General features: G+C 35.3%; 1 protein-coding gene across 1 annotated transcript in view; it reads right to left on the bottom strand.

The window, feature by feature from the left end:
• Positions 1-10,877, bottom strand: part of LOC117102271 (trace amine-associated receptor 3-like) — a 26,749-nt gene that overhangs the window by 6,015 nt on the left and 9,857 nt on the right. The window lies entirely within an intron of this gene.

The following is a 10,877-nucleotide window of genomic DNA, read 5'->3' as shown; positions in this document are numbered from 1 at the left end:
GGACGCACGGCAGCTAACGGTTAGCAGGATCCGGATCCTGCTAACCGTTAGCTGCCGTGTGAGAACATAAGCTATGGCTATGGATAACCCATTTGAAAGAATTGTTCTCAATGGTGTACTTCTGGTGGTTAATTGGGCAGTACACATGGAGACAACCCCCTACTCTTTTCTGAAGATTGTACTACGGTCTTTAACGTGCACATAGGGCATATTGAACACGAGACTAAAGGCATAACCTCTCATCCGAAAGTAAATGTGTTATCGTAACTTATATTTCTAAATATGAGAAATCATGGACCCATTTTTCAAAAAGGGGATCCATTTTATGCATAAAATTACATAATTTTGACCCATTTTTAAAATGTGGACCGATTCTTTGTGGACTCATTAGAAGAATTGTGTGGGATTGTCCCAACTGTCCCAATAGCTGACTACGGCATTGCAACGACCTGTATAATTCAGTATATAATGACTACTATCACTATCATCAATGTACTAACATCTTTCTTTCTATAAAAGCCACTTTATTTTAGATTTGCTTAGAGTGGTAAAGTTCTCGGCCCTCTACTTTCAAAGTTTGTTACAGTACTAGTAGGCCTACAGAATCTACCCGTCTATGAAAGGCAGTCGCACCATATATTACTGTACTGAACACATTTCATACATCATTAATTTCTCGTTGTCACTTGGTACAAATATACAATAAAATTTACCCATACACCATGAATGTCTCTAAGTGTCTTGCACATAACCGGATCTAGAAATTCACATCTGGATATCTTCATCTCTCACTAAAACAATCTAAATGCTCCCCTTCCCACAAAGCCAGGTGCCCTCAATCAATTGCCAGACATTCTTCTTAACACTGACAACAACATGATGCACTAAAGTTCAATATAATTCAATGATCTTCAAAAGACTTTCGATTTTGTTCATCATTAAACATTATTAGTTAAATATCTATTATAAATGGTTCTGTTATCTCTCTAATAGAAAACGTTTTAATTGCGCACATGGTACCAAAATAGAATGTTCACAACTATCAATAGAAGTTTATGGTGTAATGAAAGAGATAACATATAATGAAATTCTCCCAATAATCATGAGAGCCTTTGAATATCTCGCACATAACCAGATCTACATATTCATGTCTGAAAAAAAATCTTCTTACACTAAAACGATTTGGCTTCTCCCTTCCCACATAACGCTACCATAACTCTCAACCAAGTGACAGACATCACTTACACTGATATTTTTAAAGAAAAGAAACATACCTTTTCATAAGTTAAAAGATATCTGTAAATGTTTATGAACCAAGTTACAAACATGGTGGACTAACAAAATGGAACTAAGTAAAGAAAGGAAGAAAACTGGCCTTTAATTTCACATTGAAAATACACACTATTTAGGCCTATGACATATATTTCGACACAATTGCTATCTCAGAAATTGAATCACGAGATCGAAAACATTCAGGATTATATTTGGGCCTGGTCACAAGGGTTTCGGAGGCTGACACGTGAATAAAGTAAAGGAAGAACGCTAGACGGGTGGCTATGATTAAAAGTAATAAGTCAAGATTTATGACATTATTTTGATACAAATCAACCACTGAAATTAGAAGTTGGCAAAATTACAAGTACCGGGGCCAGACTGCAAATATGACAGAAGACTTTTTTTTGTTAATGCTGGTCTACCCTTTTTTATGAATTTATTTTGAAATTAATTTATTCTACATTGCTCATCAATTTATCCAAAAACAATTTGTATCTTGCATTGTCAAGCATATAGTACGAAGCGTATCTTTAAGTAAGAAATGACATAATATGTTACACTAATGTAATTTATTATAACATAGTATGATTTCCAATTTAAGCATATACCCTGTTGATGCTTGAATCGTCTCTAACCGATTTAGTTTGTAGAAATGCAATTTTATGTTTGATATGCATCAGTTGAGTATGAAATGAAGTATAAAATATTAATAAAAGTAAAACATGCGTAAAATGAAAAAGAGTACAAGTTACCTTTCAGAGTTGTAGTTTAGTTTCTCGGTGCTTTCGATGACATCTCGTCATCTTTTTCAGCCGTTTGAATCCGGCGTAGCTTGCTACGTCATCACACGAACATCAATGCTGACGTGTCAGTTAACCACCAGATTCAAACGACTGACGAAGATGACGAGATGTCATCGAAAGCTTCCAGAAACCAAACTACAACTGTAACTTACACTCTTTTTCTTTTTCGTATATTATCATGACAGGGTTAAAGAATAAATTCAATGCGATTTATGAGTAAAATGCTTGGTACATTTCTAAAATTAGTGTATAGGATACTAGGCGCCATCTTATAGTAGATGTTAGATAGTGATGGCTGAAGTGTCCACAAAAGAGTGAAAAGTAGAAAGAGTGTGGGGTATACAAAGATTGTGTAAGAATTAAAACAATATTAGAAGTAAGAACAACAGGAAGAAAGAATAAAAGAAGAATATATAGAAGAAAATAGGATCAAGGAAGGAAAGAAAGAAAAAAGGAAAACAATTAAGAAGGAAAGAAAGAAAGGAGAAAAGAAAAACATATTAACATTAAGTGGACAAAAAGATAACATTTTTGTGACACTAATGAAAGCCTAATGATTGAATATTATGATTATAAAACAATGCGTTTTTTTTAGTTTGAAATGCTTATTACATTTTTAGCAGATCCAGTCATTTAGATAGTTTGGGATGAGAAATGGCCTTCTAAGAGAATGATTAGGTATTCCCATTCGTCTGTCGCACAATTTATAACTGGGAGAAGTCATAAAGGAATTACATTGCTCAAAGTGAATCTCATCTATAGCTCTCAAATGCCTACTTATGTGTTTTATTTATGTATATTTATGCATCTGGAGAGCTATTTATTGAGGTAGCCATCAAGCTGAGCTTACCAATTTGAAATGTCATTAAAACACATGTAAAAACGCGTTACGAGAAGCGCATTACACAATTTATACATCAGTCCTATGGCTATAGTCCTAGGACAGTAAATTGAGATCCACTTGTTGTTAAACTACTTTAGTATCGATCTGCAAATTAGGCCAAATGGAAACAGAATCATGTTCCTTGTCTAATTAAGATATTTCGGGTCACCTCCTTTGCAAATCTAAACGTCTTCGTAATTAACTTATATAATAGTAATGGTAATAATAGTAATAAAATAATAATAATAATAATAATAATAATAATAATAATAATAATAATAATAAATAATTGTTTATACCGAAACGAATGAAAAAAAATGATGATGATGATAATGATATTAATAAGTTGTTTAATTTTAATAAGCCGGCTACGCACATGGGTGGCACAAGTTGGGGGGTGGGGGAGAGCTGGCCCTCATCGGAGAGAAAATAAAATTAAAATTATATGTATAAGATAAGCCTTTGAAACCCCTAAATTGTCATATATTTCGGGAGCTTCAGCCCCTGGACCACATTCGAAACATGTTCAGCGACGCCCGACACCCCGGAGACACACCATCAATGTACAGACTGTACAGGCAAATACATTATTATTATTAATAATTGAAATTATAATAAGAATAATAGGCCCAGTAATAGTAAAAGCAACAGCAAAAACAGCAGCACCAACTAGAGCACCAGTAACAGTACAATACCATCACCAGCACCAGCAAATGGCAAAGAACCAAAAAGAGCACCAGCAAAAGCACCAGTACCACAACCAGCAACAACAACGGCACCACCAACAACAGAAGATGGCAAAGCAGCACCAACAAGAGCACCAGCAAAAGCACCAGTACCACCACCAGTAAACAGCAACTGCACAACCAGCACCAGCAAATGGCAAAGCACCAACACGAGCACCAGCAACAGCACCACCAGTACCACCACCACCAGCACCACCAACAACGGCATCAGTAACAACAACAGCGGCAGCAGCAAGAGCAGCAACCACAAGAACACCTGTACTATTACTATTACCAGCAACAGCAACTGTAGCAGCAATAGTAACAGCAAGGGGTCAAGAAAGGAGCGTTCACGTCGCGGTCCTGTTCAACCAATCCTTTCACCACTATACACGAAATTCTTTTTGTCGAGTTATAAAAACATGGCTCCACAGAGTAGGAACACGTGAATAGACTCGATAAAAAGAAGCTTCACTTGCCTCCACAAAATAACCACTCGACGTTCCATACCAATTTTTTTTTATAAAACCAAAACCAACCAGGAAATACAGAGGACATTATCTGATTTCAAGACAACGTGCTTTAACTGATGCCTACTCAAACTCATTCTTTGTTCACTGATTGAATTATTTTTATATTCAATCACCTCAATATTAATTAAAATTTCCACACAGACATTTGATATTTTAAAAAAGGCCAGTCCCATTGACCTATATTCAAATATTTCGGAGGAAATAAGTAAACGTAATAGTAACAGTAATAGAAGTAAAAGTAATAGTAATAATAATGTTTAAAGTTTGGTCAACACAAACGCAAGTCTGCTTCTGCGTCAGAAAACGTTCGCATACATTTGCGTTAGTGCACGTATGGAAGGCAAAGGCCGACAAAAACAGAGATAACATTATTTCTGTGAATATGTCTACATTGGCTTATACAAATAATCCTATTAACAATGCTTTATGAATAATGATTATTGTTATAATAGTTTTAGCCTGTGACTATATTATTAATAACATTATTGTTGTTCAATATTTCTCTTGTTGTTTTAATATATGTTATTGTTAACGGTGTTTTTGTTATTATTAGTATTATTGATATTATTATTATTATTCTTATAATTATTATTATTTATATTATTATTACTATTATTATTATTATTATTAATATTATTATTATTATTATCATTATTATTGATTAATTGTTTTCGTTGTCTATTATGCTATTCTATGTTTATGCCGAATGTATCAGATTGAAACCAACTCCTTAACGCTGATTTTACTAAGTGCACTATTGAGACCAGTTAGAGAGATGTGCAAGATTATAGCTAGCTATATTTGAAAACAGCATGATCTAATTTAATCAAGAAAAAACCGAGAGTATGTTTATTAACAACTAAAACGAATGTGTCAGTCAGACATGAGTATGGGCATGACTACTGCACCGCCTAATGAGGTACTCAATAATGGCGTCGCATTTGATGATAATGAAAATTACAATTACAGTACAGTTTATCGTATCTTATCGTACCAAATGTCTGTGAAAAATTGAATACGTTACGTCCCACGCATTATATGTGACAACATTCTTTATAGTCTGCCACAGCAACAAAGGAAGTTATAAGTTCTTGTCAATAGACTTCCAGCACGATTAATTGTCGGGGATTTCACGTTTCAAACACATTACACTATAGCCCCTTGCCAGTTGCATGCCTGACGTCGACGATTCATCCCATTGATCATTTGTCACATACAGACCATCTAAACGCAGCGAAAGCGGCATAAAGGTGTATGTTGGTGTAATATCCTGAATTGATCAAACTTCGATGAGATACCGTACATAAAATCCCTAAGGTCAAGAAAAGTTCATCGTTAGTGCAATTTTCTGAGGCGACATTATGAAGTATAAAAAGTTGTTCATTCTTCCTCCTTCTAAATGATTTTTATATTCGTATCCGTGAATATCTTCTTGTAACTTAAATAAAATTAAATCGTTACGAGTTGTAGGTTGCGTTGGTAATACGCTTTTGTTGTTGAAAGGGGATAATGTGGGAAGGGTACTCAGTGAGGTGAAACTATCAGATCGCAAGTTTTGCAAGACACCCAATTTACTGAGGTTTTTAGAGTGCACATGAGTCAGTTGTGTAAACTGGATCTACAGTTTTATAGCGTAGATGAGGCATTATTAAAAATAATTGTTCCACCAACAAAACCACAGACGAACATGCAGCTCATACTAGGCCGATAATTATGGAATTATGTTTCGGCGCCCCAGCTTTAACCGTTTGGCCTCTCATTCATCCTGCATGTTGAGAGGCACTCGAGGTTGGATGAGATTGAAATATAAACATACATTTTAAGTACGTTTATATATGCTACATCTGAATCGAATAACCAAGTCGCAATTGATTGTGAGTAATAATTAATGATTATGACTGTATTTATAAACGTTTAAGCTACAATGTATTAATTAATATTAGGCCACAATGATTGATTAATGTTAGATTGTATCCTATCAGCGTTACAAGAGAATCATCGGATTTAGTTTGCTTAGCTTGGGAAACACACAACAGTTGGATCCTTTTGTTGAAGTATTGGGAAGTGCATCGACAAAAATTGCCGACGGGGTCAAAGCTTAACCGTCAAAGCTAAACTTGCATTTCAGCCTCAAGTCAGCGACAGAATTGATCCAAGAACTAATGGTCTGAAAAGATTTCCGCAGTTAAACGCAAGGTCCAACAACCAGTTTAACCTTAGGTAGGCCTAATCCTCGAGCTTTCTGTATCTGTAATTGTATAACGTGATATTATTTGATTTTAACGTTTTCAATGGCTAGAATTAAATAAAATAAATACTTTCTATAGTTAACATTTTTATTCCCAGGGTCAGATTCAGGATGCTATTTGCCAGGGTGGCGCAAAGCTCCCAAGGAAATTGTTAGGGTTGGCTGGTTGAGAAGTTATTTTTCTTATAATAAATCATAATAATAACGTCAGACATTTGCGTCAATTGAAAAATTATCGAAGGAGCTAATATACCAGACCCAAAATCTTAAGCTTTAGTTTTGAGATTCTTTTGAGTAAAACTAAATTTGCGGATTGTCTAACAAAAATTAATAACTGATTCCAAAGATAGGTGGCCAGAAAAGAGATTTGGCCATTCTTATCTAAATGATTTCTCGTTTGGTTGGATGCTTTTCGGCTGTTGTCGAAGTCGAACGCTCGTTTTGGCACTACCTGGTTGCCACTAAGTTTACTTAAGAGCAAGTGTAAATGATGTTCTATAGCCAGAGTAAACCAAACTTACAATTATGAAAACAACGATTATCATTGAGATTCTATTTTTTTCTATTACTGATAAAAAGTACTTAATGATGCTCGTAATGTTCAAAATTAAGCTATTTTTACTATCCTGTGAGGACAAAGTTCATTCTATGTTACAAGGCTACAGGCAAAATGAATTTTGTACGATGAAATCGAGATCATTTTGAGTATACTTTGGTAATTATGGAATTACGGAATGTCATATGGTACGGAACCAGTATGAAAAAGAGACATAAATCAGGTATAATATAACTTAAATTCAAAGATATTAAACCTATCAAAGACAATAAACAGATCTATCATGACGTGATCGAGTCATATTTATACTCACAAATATTAATTAGACTGCCCTTTCTTAAATGAGAATAATTTTGTTGAGAAGCATCCATGCTGGCATTGCTTCAGACAAGTATTTCAAATTTAAAGATTGATACCAAGATAAATAATTACAAAAACTGTTGCTTTGGTTTTGATGATTTCAGAAGGCCTAGGCCAGTACAACGTGAGATTGGTAGCGCCAATATTGAAGATGTGGAGTTTAGATTTGTTGTCAATTATAAACCCTGGGAATTTGGACGTCACAAGACGGCTGATGATAGAAACCATTAAAAAAGAACATCACCGGGTTAGGTATTAAGGGATTTGCTGTATAACATTTAATGAGTTTTGACAAAATATAGAGTCAACCGGTTGGCTTTAATCCACCTTAATGCATGCCTTAATGGGTTCACTCTTCACAGTGTAGAGCAGAGTGGTAGCATTACAACAGGAGAAAAACAGATTTGAGTCATCGGCAAACAGAATAAACGAGATGCCGGCTTAGATAAATTACAAAAATCGTTAATCAAGATAATAAGGTTTAAAGGAACCAACATGGACTAAGGTGTTAAAACCGTACAAAATCCAGACGACATAAAACAGGGACTAAGACGTTAAAACGGTACAAAATCTATACGACATATTGTAACTTTATTATTCACAAACTATCCAGGAAGTTTAAACCAGCTACCCCAGTAATGGCAAATCGGTTAACAACAAGTCGTGGGTTAAGGTCCTCGGTGGCAAAGGGGTGGGCGAAAGTCCAGTTGGCACTGAGTAGCAAAAGGCCTGGTGGCAGACTGCCAAGAAGGCTGCGTGCCACAGGCCTAGGTGGCAAAATGCCAAGTGGCATAAAACGGCCGGCTGGAATAAAACTGGGTGGCAAAAAATACCAAGTGGCATAAAACTAGGTGACAAAAGGCCGGGTAACAAATGGTCGGGCAACGGACCAAGCGGCAAACAGACCGGAACCCATCTATGTTACTCCAATGTCTTTGTATTATTTCATTATGATCGAGTTCATAATGATCGAACAATTCTGTTGTAGATAGTGCATACAATTCTGTGTAAAATTTTCACATGTTTATTTTTGTTAAACCCATTAATCCAAGAACACATTAATACGGTTGATGGAATTTGCAAAAATACTCTCACTTTCTATAAATGTTAATGATACAATCATCAGAACAATTTAACGTTTTCACTAATTTGAAGATGTTGTACTAAAAAATTCAACAAAAATGCAAATCATTATAGGTATTTTTCCATTATCAAGCGTTAATTGAAAGCTAGTAACTTGCTGGAGTCCATAAAATATGCAATTAATTATTTAATTTAATTGCCAAGTTTTATTTGCTCAGCACAGCCAGTTATCTTTAAGATGGACCAGTGTCCTTAAGCACTGTGGGAATCGTGACTGATATAGAAATGCCAATGATCATTGATTTTGAAGTCTAGTTAGAAAACTAGTGTGAAACTTGATCATAATTTCGAATTAAATGTAAATGAGTGAGACGTTTAAGATTGTATATGTAGACCTACTCCAGGGTGCAAGTTGGATGTCTGATTTGAGCCTACGGAAACACGACGTTTAGAATGGACTTCAACAGGTTCAAATTCATTCCTCCATTGTTTTACAGTAAAGAGGGAATGAGTCGGAAACGAAATTCAACGCATGTTTATAGATTATACGAGTTTCATACCTATCTGGTCTTCAGGGCCTGAGGTGGTTCTGGTGGCCTAGGCACTGGTTGACGATGCGTGTCTTAACTACCGGTGGTAGACTTTTTCTAAAACTATATTTTATATCCACCCTTAGGTTACATGTTACACACTCGAAGATTCCTCATATTTACCGTCTACAATTCATATAGTCCATATTTATAAAGCATTACCGCAAAACGAGAGTTAATCTCTTCACGTGTAGCATTTCTTATATAAACCAAAAAAAAAAAAAAAAAAGAAAGCCAATGATTCTATGCAGCAATTTTGGTAAAATATGACACTATTTGTAATGATGTAATAGAAATAAGGAAATAAACGAAACGGCTCCAGGAGAGAAGTCAATATATATATTTTATATGATAATATAATTTTTAATTCAGGTAGCAAAGTTAGGGACTTTTACTGTCCTCTAATCTAAAGCGATAGTCGAATCAAATATAGTTCATCAACGAAAGTTCCTTAATATTTTATGAAAAAAAAGAGATCTTTGGTGGGAATCGAACCCGCAATCTCTCAATATCTCAACGAGCCTCATACCGTTTAGACCACAGAGGCCCATACGATATTATTACGGATTTGGCTTTCACACACACACACACACACCCACCCACAAGATGTGTATAAGAGACAGCTCTTCACAGTGTAGAGCAGAGTGGTAGCATTACAACAGGAGAAAAACAGATTTGAGTCATCGGCAAACAGAATAAACGAGATGCCGGCTTAGATAAATTACAAAAATCGTTAATCAAGATAATAAGGTTTAAAGGAACCAACATGGACTAAGGTGTTAAAACCGTACAAAATCCAGACGACATAAAACAGGGACTAAGACGTTAAAACGGTACAAAATCTATACGACATATTGTAACTTTATTATTCAAGATGTGTATAAGAGACAGTCTTTATAGTCTGCCACAGCAACAAAGGAAGTTATAAGTTCTTGTCAATAGACTTCCAGCACGATTAATTGTCGGGGATTTCACGTTTCAAACACATTACACTATAGCCCCTTGCCAGTTGCATGCCTGACGTCGACGATTCATCCCATTGATCATTTGTCACATACAGACCATCTAAACGCAGCGAAAGCGGCATAAAGGTGTATGTTGGTGTAATATCCTGAATTGATCAAACTTCGATGAGATACCGTACATAAAATCCCTAAGGTCAAGAAAAGTTCATCGTTAGTGCAATTTTCTGAGGCGACATTATGAAGTATAAAAAGTTGTTCATTCTTCCTCCTTCTAAATGATTTTTATATTCGTATCCGTGAATATCTTCTTGTAACTTAAATAAAATTAAATCGTTACGAGTTGTAGGTTGCGTTGGTAATACGCTTTTGTTGTTGAAAGGGGATAATGTGGGAAGGGTACTCAGTGAGGTGAAACTATCAGATCGCAAGTTTTGCAAGACACCCAATTTACTGAGGTTTTTAGAGTGCACATGAGTCAGTTGTGTAAACTGGATCTACAGTTTTATAGCCTAGATGAGGCATTATTAAAAATAATTGTTCCACCAACAAAACCACAGACGAACATGCAGCTCATACTAGGCCGATAATTATGGAATTATGTTTCGGCGCCCCAGCTTTAACCGTTTGGCCTCTCATTCATCCTGCATGTTGAGAGGCACTCGAGGTTGGATGAGATTGAAATATAAACATACATTTTAAGTACGTTTATATATGCTACATCTGAATCGAATAACCAAGTCGCAATTGATTGTGAGTAATAATTAATGATTATGACTGTATTTATAAACGTTTAAGCTACAATGTATTAATTAATATTAGGCCACAATGATTGATTAATGTTAGATTGTATCCTATC

This window comes from Anneissia japonica, unplaced genomic scaffold, assembly GCF_011630105.1.
Source record: "Anneissia japonica isolate Jap-2015-1 unplaced genomic scaffold, ASM1163010v1 scaffold165_len1371125_cov188, whole genome shotgun sequence".
In the NCBI taxonomy this organism is placed as follows: Eukaryota; Metazoa; Echinodermata; class Crinoidea; order Comatulida; family Comatulidae; genus Anneissia; species Anneissia japonica.
Note: the sequence above shows the minus strand (reverse complement) of the source record. Positions and strands in the feature narration are given on the sequence as shown.